The following is a 19,325-nucleotide window of genomic DNA, read 5'->3' on the forward strand; positions in this document are numbered from 1 at the left end:
AGAGTGTGCAGTGTGTTTATGAAGGCAGGATACTCAAGCACTGAAGCAATACTCCCCAAATATTTTGCAGAGTGGGTATTTCTGCAGAAGTTACCCAAGGAGGGAGATAAGAAAGGCAAGAATACTGGCTTTTTTGTTGTTGTCATACAAAGGACATTGTATTTGTTATCCTCCTTTACTCCTCATACCAATTTTTGGATATCCATATGTCTACACTGATTTTGCAGATAAGTAAACTGAGGCTCCAGAAAAGCTGTTTATCTTGTTAAAGTTCACATAGCTGCTGAGTGTCTGAGTCTGGGGTTCAACCCAATTTCGTTTGCTTTCAAAACTTGTGCATGTTCAACTCTTCTGCCTGCTTCCATCTACAGCCCAGCCCTATGGACCTTAGTAATTACCACTAGAAATAAGTATGAAGTTCAGCCACTGAGAAGAAAGGACTAAAATGATTTCTGCAATGTGCAGGGCCGGAACAGGTCTCTCAATCTTCTGATAAGCATTGCTCACTTTGAGGCCTAAGAGTCTAGTTTGAATTTATAATTAGCATGACATTAATAATTGACAGAGTACTTCCTCAACATTTTTCAAGTTACTAGACAATTCCTCTGTCAATAATATGTCCCCAGAAGTAAGGTTCTGACATCCAGAGATTTTAAAGTTAAAAATAACAGAAAGAAAGATGGTGTGTAATGCAAATGAAGTGCCCTACTTAGTTCCCATGGCGAAGTCCATTTTCTTCCTATTTCCTAAAAGCAGTTCATTTACTGGGTAGTCACAAGTATATCTGAAGAAAGAAAGATAATTGTGAAAGAGGAGAATATAGGTCTCATTGACTTATACCTTATATATACTCATATGTTTGTTCAACAAATGTTCTTTGAGTATGTACTAGGTACCAGACGCTATACTAGGCTACCTGGGTTGGGGGTGGGTAGCAGATGACAGGCGTAAGGCATAAACCATGTTTCCTAGCTTTTACAGATAAATCATCAATTTAAAGCTGCCTTTCAGGGGCTCCTGAGTGGCTCAGTCGATTAAGTGTCCAACTCTTGGTTTTGGCTCAGGTCATGATCTCCCAGTTCATGAGTTCGAGCCCTACATCGGGCTCTCTGCTGTCAGCACAGAGCCCGCTTCTGATCCTCTGTTCCACTCTCTCAGCTTCCCTCCCTCCAACTTGTTCTCTCTCTCTCTCTCTCAAAATAAATAAATAAACTTTAAAAAAGAAAGCTGCTTTTCAGGGAGAATGGGAGGGGGACGCAGGGTACCAAATGTATTTATCAATTGTAAGGGATTGCTCCTTTTTAAAACGTTTGAACATGACAAACGTGTGCATCTTAGAAACAGGGAAATATTATTTTTATCAAACTCGTCACGTTTGATTTGTGTTCAAGATAGCTAGCAGCATGCACTCAGTTTCCTCAACAGTGAAATGAGGACTGCATGAACTCTAAGATTCCTCTTAGTCCAGCATATTAAGGACCTGGGCAGGAAAATAAAAGACACATAGATCGAATCATATAACAGCCTGGGTTAGGTCTCCATTCATCTCTAATTCCTTAATTTTAGCCATTAGGCTTTTTTTTTTTTTTTTTTTTTTTAGCCATTAGGCCTTTTTAATGTCACTAGGCTATAATAAACAAGATTTATTAGTTAAAATCAGCTTCTGAAGTGTCCTTCAGAGACACTTGTTATGTATTTCCTTTTACCAGAAGATTAGTATATGAGGAATATGATAAGCAGAAAAAAATTTAAATCTATAAATATGCCAGGAAGAAATGTTTTCTTGAGAACACTGCTGAGTCTTAACCTAACCAAGCATTTTTTTTTTTTTTTCAGAATCCTTAGAGTGAACAAATCAATATATAGATGTCTGGTGTCTTGGTCTTACCTGGACATTTAGCTTCAATGGCCTAAGAATATGAAACAATTAAAAAAAAAAAAAGAACAACTGAATAAGTCAAACTGGAAAAAAAAAATTCAAACTCCTCAACCCATAAATCCACCACCCTAAGAAATTTACAGTTTCATTTCTCCCCCTTTTCCTCCCAGGATTTGGACATTTATGTAGCAAACTCTGCTGGATTCCTAACCAGAATTTATTCTCTTCCTCCTTCCTTACTGGCTGCCAACTGTTCTAACCCCAGCTCCATCCTGCTTTCTTCGGACCCCAGCTCAAATCTATTTTCGTTTTGGGAAGATGATGGGGGAGGAGGAGAAAGGATGGACTGTCCTTGGAGATCTTCACTGCCTCTTGGGAGACCAGCAGTATTTCAAAAAGTGTCCTATGTAGTGTGTTAGTAGACCTTCCGTGGAAGAGCCCCTCAGAGCACCAGGGCAGCCATAATACCAGAAGCAGATATCCTGTTTGTTTCTTTTTCTCAGCTATGAAACTGTCCCCAGCAGCCCCTGCTCCTTGAAAATTGCTCTTGTGAAAACTGACCAAAACTGAGCCTTATGCCTATCTCAGTAAGGGGACTCCCATCACTTAAGGAGAGTGGGAAGCACATTGCATGTCAAGAAGGAAAAAAAGAAATCCGTGTCGTATCTCAAAAAGGACAAATTGAAGAAACACATTTTTCCCTAAAAGGAAAAAGAGAAATAAATCCATGCTTAAATATAGGCAATGAGGGGTGCCAGGGGTGCCTGGTTAAGCATCCAACTCTTGATTTTGGCTCAGGTCATGATTTCATGGTCTGAGTTTGTGCCCCACATCAGGCTCTTGGGCTGGCAGCACGGAGCCTGGAGCCTGCTTCGGATTCTGTGTCTCCCTCTCTCTCTGCCCCTCCCCCACTTGCACTCTGTTTCTCTCTCTCAAAAATAAATAAACATTTAAAAATCTTTGAAAAAATATAGGCAATGAAACTGCAGAACACCACAAACAAAGAAAGATTTTAGAATCAGCCATAAAGAAAGAATAAATGAAAATGACATCAGTTTCCTCAATAGCAACCGGGGAAGCCAAAAGACAGTGGGATAATACACCTTCAAAATGTTGAGAGAAAATAACCATCAGCCTTGAATTTCATATTTGGCAAAATTATTTTTTCAAAAGAATAAAAAAATACATACAAACAAGCTACCTCAACAATATGTAAAAGAAACTTCTAAACGATGTAATTAAACAAAGAAAAAAATGATCCAGTAGATGGTCTGACAAAAAGGATTAAAATAATATTCGGGGGAGGCATGTATGTAAATCCAAATAAATAGTATTTGTGCATAATAATAATACCCAGTGTATAGTTTTAATAAAAAGAATAGCAATGAGGCATCTGGGTGGCTCAGTTGGTTGAGTGTCTGACTATTGATTTTGGCTCAGGTCATGATCCCAGGGTCATGGGGATCAGGCTCTACCCTGAATGTGGAGCCTGCTTAAGATTCTCTCTCTCTCTCTCTCTCTCTCTCTCTCTCTCTCTCTCTCTCTCTCTCTCTCTCTCTCTCTCTCTCTCTCCCTCTTTCTCTCTCTCTCTCTTTCTCTCCCTCCCCCCTCCCTCCTTCTGCCATTCTTCTCTGCTCCTGCTGTCTCTCTCTAAGAGCAAAAAAATCTGGGGCACCTGGGTGACTCAGTCCATTAAGTGTCCGACTCTTGATTTCAGCTCAAGTCACAATCTCGTGGTTTGTGAGTTTGAGCCCCGCATAAGGCTCTGCACTGATGGTGCAGAGCCTGCTTGGGATTCTCTCTCTTGCTGTCCTCTCTCTCTCTCAAAAAAAAAAAAAAATACATAAATAAACTTTAAAAAAGTAAAATATTAAAAAAATAAAAAATATAAAGAATAACAGTGAAATACTGTTCTGCATAATAGTATGTATGATGGAGGAAAGTGCAATGAGAGTAAAAGTATTGAGAGGACCTTTTATTATCCTGGCAGAGTTAAGAAATTAACTTTAGACCTTTTTAAGTGAAATAGTCATGATAACATCTCAAGGTAAATTAATAAAGAAAAAAAAATATATATATATATATATGTCCAAATAATTAGGTAGAAATAGAATAAGGAAAAATACATATAATCAAATCCCCAAAAAGGCAGGATAAGAGAAAAAAAACAAAAAACAAAACAGAAAATCCAGGACAAATAGGATTAACGAGATAATATAGAAAAAAGTCCAAATAAAAAATCATACTAAATATAAATGGACTAAACTTAGATGTTTTATCAAGTTAGATTTTTAAAATCTAGATACGTGCTATTTTTGAGAGACAGGCCTAAAGTATAAGGATACGACAAGACCGAAAGTAAAAGGAAAAGAAAAAGTTTTATAGGAAAAACATTAACCAAAGAAACCTAGCATAATTATATTAATAACAGCATAACAGATTGTTAAGCAAATGTATTATTCAAGAGAGTCATCCATATGATTATTTAGTTCACTAGTAAGATATAATGAGTCTAAAATTGTATGCTTCAAAAAAGTCTTCAAATGGGTAAAATAAACACAAAATCCCTTCAAATGGGATTACAAGGGAAAATAGCCACTATCACTATGAACCAAGCTTTCTCAATTATTTATAATCAAGCTGACAGTATGGTGAGGAGTATGGCTCCTGGTTAAAATGTATGTGTGACTTCTAGATATCCCATGGGTCAAAGAAGAAATCAAAAGAGAAATTAGAAAATATTTTGAACTTAATAAAGATAAAACCACACTGTAATAAATGATAAAGAAATAAAGAAAATGTATGTGTGATTTTTCACGCCTGACCATAGGCAATCCCAAAGGCTTTATCTGGCAGGCCTCCTGGGGGAGGTTGCCCATCCCACACCAGACATCGACGCAGTGCCGCCTTGGAGGAGAGCTTCAAAGACTCAGGCCCCTCTGTCCAGTCACGCTCTTTCACACACTGTATGTGCATTCCTAGCCCCAGAATCTTTATTTCTAGGTCTCTTTTTCTGAGCCCGGGGCAGAGGTCTTCCAGGTTCCCCTTCTGAGGCCTCCTTATGGGGAGCAGAGGAGGGAAAACCCCGAAGGAACTCCTACCCAGGCTGACTCAGAATTTTTCACTCCTGGCCCTTCCTCCATGTCCTTACCCTGACCGCAGACTCCATAACACTATTAGACTCTTTTGTTCCAGGGTTCCCTCAATAGTGAGATGACCCCTACATTTGCACTGATCTATCTGACCTTGACCAGTGTACTGTTCCATGGGGGAAAATGGAACAGGAGAAGTCTGCACTTTCTCCAGTGTAACCTCTTGCTTGTACCATAGCATTAAGTGAATAAAGGCTTAGCTCTTTCATTTTTGGCACATTGTTTTAATCAGCTACTCTGAAACCTAGCATCTCTCTCTCTCTCTCCCATCTCAGCTGGCTGAGCTCCTGACATATAAAAGTTTAAACAAATTCTTTTGGAACACTACAACTAACAATCTCAATCTAATGGACATATATAAAACTTTGTACATGACCATTTTAAAATGTGCATTCAAGCATTCATGGAATATTACAAGCATTGATTAAATGCCTAGTCATAAAGCATGACTCAACAAATTTCATAGAATCAGTATTATGCAGACTCTGTTTTCTAACTGCAATGCAATTATTTCAAATACCAACAATCAAATGACAAATGAGACCTATAAAATTAACTTTGGATATTAAAATGCACACTTTTTTTGGTAAGTCATTGCTCAAAGTAAAACTCATAATTGAAATTTGAAGATATTTATAACTGAACAATAATAAAAGTTGAAATATCAAAATTTATGACATGCAATTAATGTAATATTTGATGGAAATTCATAACATTGAATGCTTATATGAGTAAAGAAGAAACATGGAAAATTAGTGAGCTCAGGATCCAACTTAAGGTAGAAAAAGAACAACAAAATAAACCCAAGGCAAGTAGAAAAAAGTAGGTAATAATGAGCAGAAATAGATGATATAGTAAAACGCAATAGAGACAATCAACAAAAGTTGGTTTTTAAAAAAGATTAATAAGGGAGGGAGACAAAAAAATTAAAAAGATTAATAAACTAGGCCGTCACTTGGCAAGATTTATGGGAGAAAAGAGATTACTACACAACATTAAGAATGTACATTGGGAAAACAATTGTGCACGTTACAGATTCAAAAGACCGTGAGAAAATACTATGAACAATTTTAGTCAATCAATTTGAAAACTCTGAGAAAAAATTTAAATACCTGGAAAAAATAGAAATCCTGCCTTGTGAAAGTAAAGTAACTTAAAGTAATTAAAACTCTTTCAATGAAGAAATACTCAGCCTTAGATGTTTACCAGGCATCCAAGGATGTCCTTGGATTCCATCCGTACATATACGATTCCTGAGAAGGTAAAGGAGGGAATGCTGGCTGACGTCAGCGGAAAAGGCAGTGTAAGGGCCTTTAAAAATGTACCCCTGTGTGAAAGCGTTTCCCCAGATCTTCATCAACACTTGTTATTTTCCTTTGATTGTAACCATCCTTGTAGGCGTGAGATGGTATCTCATGGTCATCTTGATGTGTCTTTCCCTGCTGGCTAATAATTTTGAGCTTCCTTTCATCTGCTTACTAGCCATTTATATATCTTTTTTTGGAGAAATTTCTGTTTACTATAACCTTTTGAATCCACTCCAATAATAGTTTTGCTCACAGCACTCCACCAAAAGCTCCCTGGTATAGCCACGTTTTACTTCAAGAGGACTCTTTTGTCCTCCTCTTACTAGGATGACCAGCAGCATTCTGTCCCATAAACACTTTCGTCTCTTGGCATCCAGGATAGACAGTCTTCTGGGATTTCCTCCCTCCTCCCTGACATTCCTTTTCTGTCACCCTTGTCATCTCTAGACATAGACGGTCCTCATGACTCAGTGCTTGAACCTCTTCTGTTCTCTGCACTCATGCCCTTGAAGCCCTCATGGAGCCCAGGGCCTTAAATCCCATCTTTATGCTAGAGACTCCCAAATTTATATCTCCAGCCAGACGTCCCCTCTGATCTCCTGTCCAGTGCCTTCTTCACGTGTCCGTTTTGATGTTTAGCACCTAACTTGTCCCAGACAGACTGACTTCCTCATCCCCTCTCCAAGCCTGCCTTTTCCATACTCTTCCCCGTCCAAAGTCCACCTCATTGAACTTTCGATTGCTCAAGCCAAAAACCTCAGCATCATCCCTGGGTCGCCTTCTTTCCACCCCAAAGTTTGTCATAAATCCTAGCAGCTCTATCTTCAAAACATATCCCAAATTCTTACCACTGAGAAAATTATAAGGCAGTCATTAACACGCAGACATTTTATGATTAAAATATGGAGTGGAAAGGTGGCATGCAAGTCCTATGTACAATATGCTTCCAACAATGTGAAATATGCTTCTAATAAAGATTTGAAAGAAAGTCACAGAACCAATATCCTGAAAAATCCACAGAGATATTTTTATATTGTCCCATATTTTTCTTTGAAAATATTTATCCAGCTATAAAACTGCTGGAAAGATTTCAGTATTTCTAATATTGACAGATGTTTGTGGAGTACAGTACCATTTTATTTTTTATTTTTTTGTAATTATTTTTGTATTTTAGAGAGAGAGAGAGCATGCAAGCAGGGGAGAGGGGCAAAGAGAGGGAATCTTTAAAAAAAATTTTTTTTTAATGTTTCTTTTTGAGAGAGAAAGAGAGAGAGAGCGAGCATACAAACAGGGGAGCGACAGAGAGAGAGGAAGACAGAATACGAAGCAGGCTCCAGGCTCTGAGCTGTCAGCACAGAGTCTGATGTGGGGCTTGAACCCACGAACCATGAGATCATGATCTGAGCCGAAGTTGGACACTTCACTGACTGAGCCACCCAGGCACCCCGAGAGAGAGAGAGAGAGAGAGAGAGAGAGAGAGAGAATCTTAAGCAGGCTCTGCACTCAGCATGGAGTCTGATGTGGGGCTCGATCTCACGAACCCTGAAATCATGACCTGAGCTGAAATCAAGAGTCAGATGCTCAACCAACTGAGCTACACAGGCGCCCCAGTACCGTACAACTTTAAATAGTTCTGTGACATAAGTAGGAAAGGGATCTCATTTCTGGAGGCCCTCTTGTACCATTGTTTGCAATGCACATTGTTACCAATGTATGCAAACTGGTTCACAATATACTATCTCATTTAATTCTCTGACCCTTTTAAAAACACAGCTTTATTTAGGTATGATTGACACGCAATAAATGTTTAAAATATCTAACGTGTAATTTGGTAAATTTTGACATATGTGTATATCTGTGAAATCATCCCCAGGTGAGGATATGGGCACATCCACCACCTAAAAAATTTCCTTGCACCCCTTTATAATTCTTTCCTCCTGCCTCTCCCTGCTGCTTGGCTCCCCCAGCAAACACTGATCTATTTTTTGTCACTAAGGATTAGTTTGCATTTTCTAGAGTTTCATGTAGATGGAATCATATATTATGTAGTCTTCGTCTGGCTTCTCCCAAACAACCTTTTATGTCTTATTCACATCTATGGTTGAAGAAATAGATTCATAGAAGTTATGTAATAAGAGACGGCCCTGGACTTCCAATCCATTTCTGTCTGTCACCTCAATGTGTTGAAAGTAAAGCCTCAAATGGTTCAATTAACTGTCATACTGGTAAGTGGCCGAAGTAGGACAGAAACCTATTATGCCACATGTCTCTCTGTTATTTACATCACTATTGCAAAGAGCATTATGATGACTTTTAGATTTCACTAAATCTGCATTTTCAGAAGTCCCAGCCATGAACTCGACCTTGATGGTGGCCTTGGACAGAAGATCCAAAGTGGTACGTTTTGACAAAGCTTCCTTCAACACAGTTTCTTTCAACTTGTCCCAGTAGAGATACCTACCTCTATTGTGTCTTTCCTTGAAACTGCCTTGTGATTTCCATTGGGTTATTGTGCTCCTTAGAACAACACCTGAACTGTGGTTAAAGAGAACTACAGTTAGGCTCCTTCCCTCCTTCGTTTCTCTGCTCCTTCTCTCTCTTCCTTACTTCCATCCTTTCTGTCTTCCTTCCTTCCTTCCCACTTTCCCCTTTCAGCTTTCCCTTTTAAAGATTCAGTTGCAATTTATCCTCATTGTCATTTTTGTTACCACTGCTTTATACTCTAGATGGCCTAGACTACCAGAATAACACATGACATTGGAACAAAATGCTTGGTTTGTGATTTCCAAAACCGCCACATTGCTATAGCTTGGTTTTCAATTCATACATTTGTTAGGCTTATGAAATGCCTTTATAGCTAAGAGATCACATAAAGTTAACCTTGAACACCTTTTTTCGTATCTGCAAAGTTTAATTAGCGCCTTAGGAGTTGTTTACTAATTGAAAAACAGGTTTGTAAAGATATAAAACAGTTTATATAATAAGCAGTAAGATGATACTTTGAAAAAAGTATTAAAATTATTCAATACTTGTCAGAAAGGTGGGGAAAATACCTTTATAATGTTTTAAATCACCTGTTTAAAAATGATTTTAATTGTGTACAACTATTGTATTCTATGAGTGTGAACTTAAATGCCAGAAACCATAAGTTTCAACAAAATTTCTGAAGATCTTGGCTAGCTAACCTATGAAAAATAATGCTCTATATCCACTGGGACAAAGTTTTTAAGGAAATACAAGGAACTGTGACAGCAGCCCCCATATCACAAATGCAAGCTGGAATACTCTGGGGACAGTATGTCAATATGAGCCTTAATTGACCTGTGAGACTGAATTATAAAATAACAAGCTGAAAAGGAATAGAAATCATCTTCAGAGCCTGGCTGTACCTGCCTCATGTTCTCGGACTTACGCCCAGCGACTCAGCAGAGTAGGGAGATAGTGCTAAACAATTCTTTAAATGATGCTACTGATAAGGGAGGGATAAGTTAACCTCCATCCTTTCTCCTAAAAAATTCCGGATTATAGATTTGAGTTTGTATTTATGAAACCCTGAAATAGCATGTAAGTCTTTTTTTTTTTAAGAGACAGACCAACTGTATACATGGAAACTGGCAAATTTTTAATAAAGAAATAAAATGTAACCTTTATAAAGAAATTCTTCATGACTTCTATGCTTGTGAAACCTGATTGTTCTGATTTCTGATAACTTCAAACTTACCTTCTATTCATTTTTACGTAGCAAGCCAGGCCTAGGAGGTTATCCCCAGGGCACAATTTATAAGGGTGATGACAGAGAAATAAATATAGCATGGTCAAGGAAAGAAGTCAATGTTTTCAGTTGAAAATATCCAGTTGAAAAACATGAAATCAAGAGAACAAAAGTATAAAATGAACATCAGGGTAAAAGGTGGGAAATGGAATGTTCTAATTCAGGCCAGATTTCAACTCTTTTGACTTCAGTGGCATTTATTCTAGAGATACCGTTCCTGGATCTCTCTATTTTTATATGTCCTACATTCTATGAGCACAAAGAGTGGAGAAGATACAGAGTGAGCCGGAGTGAGGATACCCACATATTTTCCAATTACCTTGGCAAAGTTACTTCATCTCTCTGACCTTTTCCGGTGTGTAAAATGAGGCTGCTCACAGGGTGCTGGAGGGTTGAGTCCATGTGTCAAGTGCTTAGCAAACAGAGAGCCCTCAGACATGAGGGTTATTACAAGGGGAAGGACTAAAAACATAAATTGGTTTCATGGAAGTTTACTTTCTCTCCTTTTCTTGCCTTGGTTTACAGGACAAAGCCTATTTTCTGCTCTTGTTCAAAGTAGCCACCACTAACTGCCTGCCAGTGCTCATCAAACTTTACTTAAGTACCGCTTATATCAGAAGAACCTTGGGGCCGCTGGGTGGCTCAGTTGGTTAAGCGTCTGACTTCGGCTCAGGTCACCATCTCATGGTCCGTGAGTTTGAGCCCTGCGTCGGGCTCTGTGCTGACAGCTCAGAGCCTGGAGCCTGCTTTGGATTCTGTGTCTCCCTCTCTCTCTCTGCTCCTCACCGTTCATACTCTGTCACTCTCTGTCTCGAAAATAAATAAACATTTAAAAAAAAGAAGAAGAAGAAACTTGAACTCTGGAGGCCCACAATTGCCTGCATCAGGTGAGATGTGCCTTTTGAGATCAGGTATTTCATCATTAAAAAAAATTGTTTTGCCCATTTTGTACATTATGTCATAATAGATATGCATCTGTTCTAATATAAAATATTTCCCCCATGTTTTCTAGCACACTTGTCACTCTAGGAGGATGTGGGTTTATCCTACAATTTCTAATAACTCCTGGAATGTGGTTGTGTGTTCCCAGGGTGTGAAAAACTCAGTTTGAGAAACAGACTGGCTCGCAGCCCTTAGGATCTGTTTAGTCAGAAAGAATGAGTGAAAGCAGATCCTTTGTCTCAACCAGTGATTTGTCCTCTCCAAGGACCTGTAACTAGTGTGGTTTTCACTTTTCTGGATGCTGCCTCCTCTCTCATGGGCATTTCCTTGTGGCTGGTTGTCTTAGGTCAGGTTTTAAAGAAGCAGAGCCAGGGGCGCCTGGGTGGCGCAGTCGGTTAAGCGTCCGACTTCAGCCAGGTCACGATCTCGCGGTCCGGGAGTTCGAGCCCCGCGTCAGGCTCTGGGCTGATGGCTCGGAGCCTGGAGCCTGTTTCCGATTCTGTGTCTTCCTCTCTCTCTGCCCCTCCCCCGTTCATGCTGTCTCTCTCTGTCCCAAAAATAAATAAACGTTGAAAAAAAAAAATTAAAGAAGCAGAGCCAGAGAGAGGAATTCAATGCACCATGATTTGTTGATGGTAAAATTATCCAGGGAAGGCCTTATGAAGGAGGAAAAAGAGCCAAGCAGGGATCTGGTCTCAGGTAAAGTCTGACCTTGACCTGATCCACAGGGGAACATTTCTGGAGCATGAACCACCCTGCAGAATTGTCCTCCCTTTAAGACAAGGCAGCAGCTTCTGTATCCCAGAGTCAGTCAACTGTTGGCTGTGCTGTCTTGGTGGCCTGTTTGCCCCAGGGTTGATGGCTAACAGCTTCCAGGTGGTGCGTGTGGGGACCCAATCAGTGGATCCCTCAATCTTGAGCACATTCCACATCTTCTTTGCTATACAGTGCTATACAGTGCTATACAGCACTAGTTTTACTTGTGCTCCCCTTCCAGGAGGAATCAAACCATCTGGAAGCCCTCGGATAGTGATGCTGGATGAAGCCCTGGAGACAGGAAAGGGAGATCCATACCAGTGATACGTGTCTGTTTCTATCAAGATAAACTGTGGGCATTCTCAGGATGGAAGAGGTTCAATATAGTCAACATGCTACTGCATGGCTGTTTGGTCTCCTTGCGGAATGGTGCCGTATCAAGGGTTCACCAAGACCTTCAAAGTGCTAGCTACTTCATGGTCATCTGGCCTAACCCACCCAATGCTGTCACTGCAAGGGATCAATGTGATGTTCTATAGGATGTCTAGAAAGTGCAGAGCTCTTAACACTCCATTATGATGGAATGTGAGAAAGGAAGCATAGCCCTGGGGCAAGACCATAAATGTATATTGTTGTCAATTCCTTGGGACTACAAACTGTTTCTCCCCTTCTTTTTGGATTGGAATAGAAAAATGCATATCAATGATGGCATACCATGTACCTGAGGCCATATTCATCTGCTCTAACAAAGATACCACACCCGACAGGTAGATATGGCAAAGCTACTAGTTTGAGAGCAGCCCATGGAATCACTACCATGCATACCATGGTGTTGCAGGACCCTTATTCCTAGAGATTCAGTCATTGAGTCTGGATCTAAAAACTGAATCTTGTCCTGAACCAGGCAAGGAATTATAACTTCTCAATGGGGTACCTTCGCTTAGCCTCATCATTTTCCATCCTTGATGTCTTTTACTTGTAAGTGGTATCCTTATCAATCGCCCACCTATTTTGCCCCTAGGGACGTTGAGTTCCATTATCTCAATAAACCTCTGCAAGTCAGGCTGCCTCTTTATTGCCAACCTGACCTTGTTGATTATTATAATTGCAACTCCTGGCTATATACGTAGGAGTAGAACTGCTGGATTAAAAGGTAATTCTATGTGTAACTTTTGGATGGACTGCCAGATTGTTTTCCAAAGTGGCTGCATTATTCTATGTTCCTACCAGCAGTGTATGAGGGTTCCAATTTCTCCACATCCTTGCCAACACTTGTTTTTCTCCTTTTGATCCTAACCATCTTAGTGGGTATCTAATTGTGGTTTTAGATCCTAACCCTCTTAGTGGGTATCTAATTGTGGCCATCCCTGATGGCCAATGATGTTAATCATCTTTCAAGTGTGATTTGGCTGGCCATTTATAAATTTTCTGTGAAATTATATCTATTTGGATCCTTTACCTATTTTAAAAGTCTTTTTATTATTGAGTTGCAAGAGTTCTTTTTATATTCTAAATACAAGTCTGTTATCAGATATATGATTTACAATTACTTTCCCCCATTCTGCGAGCTATCTTTCCATGAAGTCAGTCATCTAGTCATCTAGCAGGGCCCTCACTGCTACTGAGTACCAGGTAAATGACTGATAACATACTGGATGGCAGGAATTTGTGATCAATTAGACATATTTTCTGCCTGCAAGAAAGACAGAGCAACACAGAATTGGGGCACCTGGGTCAGCTCCTGATTTTCCTTAGTCCTCTGGCCACTGCTCATCTCTCTAACATTTCCAACTGCCCCAGAGCTCAGTCCTGAACTCTTCTTTTTTCTAACTCCATTCATTCTCTTAATGATCTTACCCATCTGTAAACAAATGATCCCAAAATTTGTATCTCTATCTCAGATCTCTCCTCTGAATGCCAGACTCGTTTATACAATTGCTCAGTTGACATATTCTGCTGTATATTTAATAAACATTGTGAACTTAAGTGACTATATCTGAACTTCCAATATTACTTTCAAAATGTGTTGTACCCCTACCCTTCAGTTTCACTAAATGGCAATCTTGTTCTTCATCACTCAGTTGAAGAACCTTAAGACAGTCAGCAAAACTAAAAGGCAACTGATGGAATGGGAGAAGATATGTGCAAATGACATATCAAATAAAGGGTTGGTATCTAAAATCTATAAATAACTTATCAAACTCAACACCCAAAAAACAAATAATTCAGTGAAGAAATGGGAAAGAGACATGAATAGACACTTCTCCAAAGAAGACATCCAGATGACCAACCGACACATGAAAAAGTGCTAAACATCACTCATCATCAGGAAAATACAAATCAAAACCACAAGGAGATACCACCTCACACCTGTCAGAATGACTAACATTAACAACTCAGGCAACAACAGATGCTGGTGAGGATGCAGGAAAAGAGGATCTCTTTTGCATTGCTGGTGGGAATGCAAACTGGTGCAGCCACTCTGGAAAACAGTATGGAGGTTCTTCAAGAAGTTAAAAATAGAACTACCCTCCAACCCAGCAATTGCACTACTAGGTATTTATCCAAGGGATACAGGTATGCTATTTCAAAGGGGCACATGCACCCCAATATTTATAGCAGCGCTATCGACAATAGCCAAAGTATGGAAAGAGCCCAAATGTCCATCGATGGATGAATGGATAAAGAAGATGTGGTATACACACACACACACACACACACACACACACACACACACACACACAATGGAGTATTACTCTGCAATCAAAAAGAGTGAAATCTTGCCATTTGCAACTACGTGGATGGAACTGGAGGGGATTATGCTAAGTGAAATTAGTCAGCCAAAGATAAATATCATATGGCTTCACTCATACGTGGAATTTAAGACACCAAACAGTTGAACATAAGGGAAGGAAAGCAAAAATAATATAAAAACAAGGAGGGGGACAAAATATAAGAGACTCAAATACAGAGAACAGAGGGTTGCTGGAGGGGTTGTGGTTGGGGGAATGGGCTAAATGGGAAAGGGGTATTAAAGCAAGACACTTGGGATGAGAAATGGGTGTTATATGTAGGGGATGAATCACTGGAATCTACTCCTGAAATCATTGTACTACTAACTAACTTGGATGTAAATAAATAAATAAAATTAAAAAATAAAAATAAAATATGTTTAAAAAATAAATACTAAGATATATTTGGGCTACTGGGAGCAGAAACTCAGACAAAAGGGAACATGTTGATCCATCTTGTCTTCCTATTCTCAAGGAAAAAATAAATTTAAAAAGTGCATTTACTGTGATGAGCGCTGAGCAATGTACAGAAATGTTGAATCATTATATTTCACACCTGAAATCAATATAGCACTGTATGTTAATTATACTTCAATTAAAAAAAACTCAAAAAATTAAAAAAATTTGTTTTGCAAAAAAAAAAAAAAAATCAAGAAGCTAGACTCATCTTTGACTCCTTTTTTTCTCTCACACCCAACATTCCACTTGACATTAAATCCTAAAATCTCCACATTCAAAATATATCCAGATTCCAACAACTCGTCACCACGTCACTCAGTGCTAATAGCTGGGTTTGAGTCAGTAACATTTCTCATCTGGATTATTGCATCGGCCTTTTAGTTCATCTTCCTGCTTCCGCCGTTATCTGCCTCCTACAGTCTATTCCTAACATAGCAGCAAGAGTGAGTTCATTTAAAATGTCAGATCATGTCATTCTACTTATAACTCTCCCATGGCTTTCTATCTCAAGTAGAGAAAAAGCTCAAGCTCCTGTATATTCTGTGAAGCCATACATGACCTTGTCTCTCTCCCCTTACCTCTGTATCTCATCTCCTCCTACTCTCCTCCCAACTGACTCCACTCAGCCACACTACTTCCTCAGTCATGTTCATGCCTCAGGGCCTTTGCACTTGCTGTTCCCTTTGCCTAGAATACTCTTCCTGAGGTGGCCTTATGACCACTTCCTTACCTTTCTCAGGTCCTGGCTCAAATATCCTTGTATCTGTCAGAGTTCAGTCAGGGAAGCAGAACCTCTGTGAGTGTTGTAGGACAGGGGATTTATTATAGGAATTAGATCATATGTAGCTGTGGGACCAGCTGGGGACATGAAAGTCCAGAATGGTGATAGTCACTATCCAATTCTCCTGAAGTACTAATGCAAGACAGAGCTTGCCAGGAAATCTGAGAAGCCAAGGACACCCAGCCACTAAATTAGACCATGAAGGGGGAGTTTATGGAGAGATCTATGGGAATCTGTTTCTTCTGTGTAGTTACAGCCTCTGTGAGTCTGCAGCCAAACTCTGTGAGTTTGCTGCCTTTCTAAACATATTTAATTTTCTTTTCTAAAAAATGTTTGTTTATTTATTTTTGAGAGAGAGAGAGAACAAGCTGGGGAGGAGCAGAGAGAGAGACACACACAAAATGTGAAGTAGGCTCCAGGCTCTGAGCTGTCAATGCAGAGTCTGATGAGGGGCTCGATCTAACCCACAAACCACAAGATCATGACCTGAGCCAAAGTCAGACACTCAACTGACTGAGCTACCCAGCACCCCTAAACATATTTAATTTTCAAATAAAGACAAGGGCAAAAGCGTACTTCTTAATAACATCATGCTCTAATAGTGCAAAATTCCACTGTATCACATTAGTTATTTACATAAATTCTTTTTTCTAGCTGAGTGAAGCCCCTTTTTGATATTCTGTAACATAAATTCTAAAATTTAAGGTTGACTGCTATTCATACATAATGTTAGATAGTAGGGGAATGGGGCAGAGAAAAAAAAATATATACACAAATATATTTCTATCAAAGTAAGAAAGAAATGTTCATAACTACTATAGTCCTTGTCTCTGCAAATGATCATTTGATGATCATTCATATTTATGACTTCCTTCTTCTATTCTCATAGGTTATAAGCGTGGATTGAGAGAGACAGAAGGCACTATAGCAAGAATAGAAGCCATGGGGATCTGAGTTACTTGCTCACACAACTTACTTATTCCTTCAGGATCTGTTAGAGGTCTTATCTAGACATCCCACTTCCAATTAATAACGGAGTGGGGCTGTGCACATCCAGCTCTATGGCTTGATGGATCAGTCAATACTCAGAGAATTATGGACCCTTTAGTTTGAATAGTTTAGTCTTTGCTAGGGCCCACTAGCAAGCTAGAAGCTCTGTCTCAAAAAGGAGGATAGTTATAATCAGAGAGGAGCATAGTTTTGCCCAAAATCTTAACTCTCTGAACTGGGGAGCCGCTCAAAGGCTCCATACAGCAGCCCTATCAGTCACAGACACCTAGGTCACCATGCGATCTTCTGGACCAGACAGACCAGACGGCCACACAGCTTTCATGGCAGCCTGGACCCATTGGAGAGTCATCTCTCTGTACTGCACTTGAAATGGGAAATCCTTCGCGTTGTTGGATAAATGAATCAAAGCAGCAGTCCTAAATATGCATATTGCCCCCAAGCACCCTAACAACACAAGGTGTTCTACTTTTCCTCAGCGATAAGGGGATCATATGTGGCAACTTGTCCTTACCCTTGGGAAGGATGTCTTAACATAGCCCATGCCTCTGGACTCCTGGAAATTTCATTGAGGTGGTAGTTCCCAAATTTTTGTGTTTTATATCCTACCTCTGGCCCCGTTGTCTATCCAAGATGTCTAGGATGGTTGCTATTTCTCTGTTGCCCACAGGTTCAATCCATGTGAAAGCATACTCATACCCTTTCCATGCAGATTGGTAAAGTCCAAACCTCCTTATGCACCCTACTCTACCAAACCCTAAGTTCCAGGAACACTCTCTAAAGGTGCAATGAATGCCTTCCGGGGTCTCTGGGTATTGATCATACTCTGAACATTGCATGACTGTTTCCTGTCTCCTCTTGGTAAATGTCTGCTCTTCCTTTAAGATAGAAATAAAATATCTCTTCTATGAAGCCCATCCCTCATTCCTCCCTATTGTGCTCCTAAACCCTCTTTTATCCTTTGATGATACATTTATCATGTTGTATGAGAATTACCTGCTTCCAGGTAAAAGCTCGATAGCAGAGTCTGCCCTACTTCTCTTTCTACCTTCTGATCTTGGCATGCTTCCGTGCATTAGTTGGAGCTCAGTAAATGTGCCTTGAATTCATTAAGCTTCCCGCCTAGTTGGCTGTCTTCAAATTGGCTATGATCAGTACAGGGCTGAGCTATCCTAACTAGTCCTTATTTTGAATAATTAATATGCTAAATTTTCTTCTTCTCCGATGCAAATTTTTAGTTGCATTTATTACACTTTTTTAATAAAAGATGATACATGGGAATGAGGTCCCCATATCCCTATTCCCACAAAAATTTGGAAATAAAAATTTTACCTGAAAATTAAACAAGAAAAAGAATTCACATATCATGGATGTAACTCATCTTATGTTGGAAGAAGGCCAAGATATTGTCTGTAAATGTGTGATGGAAGAATGGGTTTGTCCAAAACTTCAGGTTAGGCCACCGGCAGGTCCAATGAAGGAGACAAGACTGGAATTTGATTATGATCATAATGATCCTGAGATAATGGCTCTGAGAAGCCATGGTCTGGCATTGACAAGGAAGCCCCAAGAGCCAGAAGCTGGCAGGATCCTTTCCAGTCCTGCACAGGAGGACAGCCTGACCTCTAAAAGGGAGTCCTCCAATGCCACCATCTTACAGGTGCAGCAGGCTGTCGGAACCTCAGACCATTGTGCTCTTGGCATCACATCACTCTCACCCTTATTCTGATTCCATTGGATCTAGCAAGTGATCTTCTGGTTGCAATTTGGCTTCTATCACATCATACAGGATGTGATAGTTGCAGTTCTTACTGTAAATTAAAAAGCAAGCTCTGAGTGTGGCGAATACGAACTACCCTGGCCAAAACAAGTCTCTGAGACTAAAGGCTGAGACTCTGACCCAATTTTGGCAGCCAGCCTGCCTTTACCGTGGTACCTTACCTCCTTTTTTTTTTTTTTAATGTTTATTTATTTTGAGACAGAGAGAGACAGAGCGCAAGTGGGGAGGGGCAGAGAGGGAGGGAGACAGAATCCAAAGCAGGCTCTGGGCTCTGAGCTGTCAGCACAGAGCCCGACATGGGGCTCGAACTCACAGAGATCATGACCTGAGCCGAAGTGGGTCGCTCACCCAACTGAGCCACCCAGGTGCCCCTGGTACCTTACCTTCTTCTGTACCTTCCCCCAAACCACTACAGGTATGATCACCTCCAAAGCATTTGTATCTGCTTCTCTGTGGACTCCCTTTGGACTCACACAGTACCTTATGTTACTTTCTTTTTAAAATATCCATCTTGTCTCTCCTTTAGATCAGTGTCCTTCAAACATTTTTGGCTACCATGGACCATAAACAATGTACTTCCCTCATACATTTTTTTGACATAAAATTTTTTATCATGAGCTTAAATAAGTGCAAAGAATATAATTTCTGGTGCATTATACACACCAACAAAGTTTTACTCTTTTGTTTAAAAAGAAAT

The sequence above is a fragment of the Lynx canadensis genome, chromosome B1 (assembly GCF_007474595.2).
Source record: "Lynx canadensis isolate LIC74 chromosome B1, mLynCan4.pri.v2, whole genome shotgun sequence".
Lineage (NCBI taxonomy): Eukaryota > Metazoa > Chordata > Mammalia > Carnivora > Felidae > Lynx > Lynx canadensis.